A 4,017-nucleotide genomic window follows, 5' to 3' on the forward strand; every position below is an offset into this window, starting at 1 on the left:
GGGGGGGGCTCAGACCCGGCCCAGGGGGGGGCTCAGACCCGGCCCAGGGGGGGGCTCAGACCCCTCCAGACACTCACACCCCCCTCCCCGAGCCCCCCTTTCCGCCACGCAGCGCAGAGCCGTTGGGCTCTAACACACCCTGCTGCTCCTCGTGGCTGGTCCAGTTGCATGTGTCAAGGATATATATATATATATTTTTTTTTTTTTTTTAAACTAATTCTCTCGGGTTTGTACCTAAATAAACCGCTCCGGCGGCTGGCGAGGCGGAGGGAGGGCTTGTTTCAGCACGGCTCTGCGAGTCTGGCTCGGGCTGAGTCCGTGGGAGCAGAGACATTTTCATCACAAAGGTACGCGGTGCGGCACACAATAGGTTGAGCTGGGCTGTCTGCACCTGATACATGTTATTAACACGGCTGAGCCGGGTCCTTAAGGCTAATCCGTATGCAATATCGTTCTGAACCTAGCCCAATCACCAAGCTGTTTATTACTATGCATTATTCATCGATATGCATCTTTGCACATGCATACATTAATTTAGAGGCGTCTGTGTCCAAATGGTTACCAAGCACCTTCGTAAGATTCAGGCCAAAGAAAAAAAAAACCCAAACCCCACACCAAAATCAATAAATAAATAAATAAAAATCAAAATCTCAGAGCCCTCTCTCCCAGCAAACCACACCCAAATCAATGCATTTTTACTAAAAGGTGGGGAAAAAAAAAACCAAAACAAAACCAACAAACAAACCAAGGTCACAACCAAGTGCAGCCCTGTAATATACACACAGCACAGTGATAAAAGACTCCAGACTAAAAGGAAAAAGAAATAAGCCTGCAGCTTGGCCCTGAAGGATGAAGGTGATGTGCTCTGGTAACTAATGAAGGAGGGAGAAATGCAAAGGCCCTCGGGGGAAAAGCTCCACCTCCTTCCCCTTCTGGGACCAGAACAGTGGATCAGCCAGGGTTGTAGCCACACTGATCTCAGGTGCTTCGCTGGGGATTGGAGGCCAACATATGGTCTCTCAGGTACACTGAAGTCCTGTATTATTTAAGGTTTATAAATATTAATAGTCATAGCATTGCTGATCAGGCAGCCCACGGAAGCTGCAGAGTGCTGACAGAGGCTCCCGCGAGCTGAAAGCCTTGGAGCGATTGTGTTGACACGTTCTGCAGTCTGCTGAAATGTATGCGGTGGCTTTCAGGGATAGCCTTAAGTAAAGCTCATTCATCACTTGGCACATCCTTGGAAGATGCTCTGATGGCCACAGACACAGGCCTCTGTGGCGGGATGGAAAGAGAATGACCTGCCAATAAGCTGGTCTAGAGGCTGTGAAGTGACTGAGACAAGAATGAAATCCTGCAGACAGGGCCACAACTTCCAAATGTTTCAGACCTGATAAAGGTCTCTCCCAAAAGCTGAGATTTCCTGCCATACGGACCTCTCTGTTCCAATAAACCCTCAAAACAACAATCACATATTGAAGAGCCATCTCCAAGTATTTCCCCTTTCCACACGCACCTGAGGACGCAGTCAGCAGCGTCTTCATTTATTTTGCGTTCAGCTCCAGCTGTGCTCACGGGAAGTCCATCCGAGACTCCTCACCACAGGCTGCTCTGCAGAGACCCCGACCGGCCTCACGTATCAAATCAAAGATGATTTTTCAATCGCCCATGTGGAAACTCCAAAAGAATCACTGAACTTCTAAGAGGAATCCTCCTTCGTATTCTCCTTTTCGGATATTTCATAGGATGTTTGTATGGTACCCTCTGTCTTTACGGTCCTTTTATGGACACTGAAAAAAAATACTGAGCTCATTTCAAAAGTTGTTATTCCAACCTGTGAAACTCAAGTATCAGACCTTAAGAACTGTCCAGTTGTAGCAAATTCTACTCATTCTTTTTGTTACACTTGAACTGAAACGTTTTGATACACCTTCACAACTCCGTATTTTATTCCCAGTATATTCTTTTTCCTACAAGAAGAGTGTTATCATGAGCAAAGCTCAACCAGCCAGTGCAAAGAGAACTTAGAGCCCCCAAAATCACCCTGACTTTGGGACCAGCCATAGAAACTTCTTGTCTACACGAGTCCCGTTGAGCCTCTATAACGTCTGACACACAGGTCTTGTTTAAGATCCCAGAATTCCCAGCCAGATACATCAGCTTCCTTATCAACTTTGTTATCATAAAAAAGAGTGTAGGTTGATGCAACTTACATTTCAGTCTGAGTTGGTTTACGGAGAAGTAGCATGGCACAACTGGATATGCCCGTGCTCTACGCATGGAAATAACCAATTTTTGCTGAAAAAAATCACAGGGAGTTGATAATCTCTGTGCTTAATAATCCCATAGTGTGACTATTTTCACTGAGAACCACATAAATTACTAAAAAAAAAGTCACACTGACCCTCATCTGAATTTCATAAACCCAGCATCAATAAGAAAACTTCCTCAGGTACCAGCTCATACTTGGCCCTATTGACCACAGAGGTGGAGAAGCACTGAAGTTACGTAAACACAATCTCAGAAAAGCAACGCATGAAAGATGAGTTAATTTTGTCAGTCAGTATTGTCCACACACCATCTAGTAGCAGGAACAAAAGAGGGAAACTGAGTGGAATCCCAACATCAGGTATTCTTAACATCATAACACTCTGGGCCAGTGACTTCTAGTAGAATTATCTCAGTGCTGCAGAAAAGGGGATGAATAGAGAGCTCGCACAGTCTGCCTGAAACTGCAGAGGAGAGCGGTGGCAGAACTGGCTTAATTTGAGCTTCTTCTGTGCTGGTGCACAAAAGTCCTAAGCGACAGAAGTACTCACTGCCTTAAGCACTGCAGTACCACGGGACAAAAGACAATCCCTGCCTGGGGATTTGCCCTGGCAAAGACAAGAAAAAGGACCGCGTGAAGAGCACGAGGATTTCACAAGGATCCTTTCACACCCCACTCCACCCCCCAAAAAAAAAAAAAAAAAAAGTAGTGATATAGAGGGGAAAATATGAGCACAAAGATATGCAGCTCCTCATCGAACAAGTGGAAAATTAGGTCTCTTTACTTAAATCCTAACACTCCCGCTCTGCTGGTCTCCGTGGCTCGCCTAGAAAAGCTCAGGATCACGGGGCTCCTCCACTGACCTGCGCTGCATCAATAGCTCTAGTGATTTCTGATCTGTCTGGCCAAGATGTGCCAACTTCTCATCCATAAAATAATGAATGATGCTTTATTACATTTCACTGCCATCGTTATTTACATGTGCAGGGTAAGGCTGAACAATCAAACTCGATTTGAATTAGAAACAATTCGATATATGTCCTACGTTGCTTTATTTTCCTACCATCCTTAGGTGAGACAATTGCTGTGAATCCAGAATTTTCTTCATTATTTGAAGATTAAGAACCCAGGCAGAAATTACAGCAGTGTGCTCTGCCATTAAAGTGCCATTATTAAAATAAATGACAGCAACTACTTCCAAATCTGGGGCTCTTCCTATTGCAAATAATGAATTATTAATACTTCCAGTGGGGACAAAATTCATCACGCAAAGCAGGATCCCATCGAAATTTGGATGTTTGCAAAAGCAGAACTCCACAAAACCTCCATTCTCCAGTGAAAATGAGCAAAGAAAGAGACTGGTTTGAGCCACCGTGCCATCTTAAGGCACGGCTTAGAGAACTCTCGCCTGGACCCTCCGCAGGACACAGCCCCCACCAGGGCCAGGCTTCTCCTGGCAGATAGCCACGGGCATAACAAGCCACAGGGGAGATTTACCTGTCCCTGGCTGCAGAGGTACGGTGTTCAGTGCCTCCCGCATCCGAAGGAGAGCCAGGGAGCACAGGTCAAACCCTACCAGGGGAAGCTGCAGCTCCCCATGCGAATGAAGAAGGTGTATTTGCAGAACACGGGCTTAGGCTAGCAGAAGCACGGCTGACGTTCACACTCAGTGAAACGCTAGGTGCTTTTACGTCAATGACAATCCTTCAATTAAGTTTCACTAGGTCACAATTTAAGAACGCAGTTTT

The sequence above is a fragment of the Athene cunicularia genome, assembly GCF_003259725.1.
Source record: "Athene cunicularia isolate RWA chromosome 22 unlocalized genomic scaffold, athCun1 chr22_part1, whole genome shotgun sequence".
Taxonomy (NCBI): Eukaryota; Metazoa; Chordata; class Aves; order Strigiformes; family Strigidae; genus Athene; species Athene cunicularia.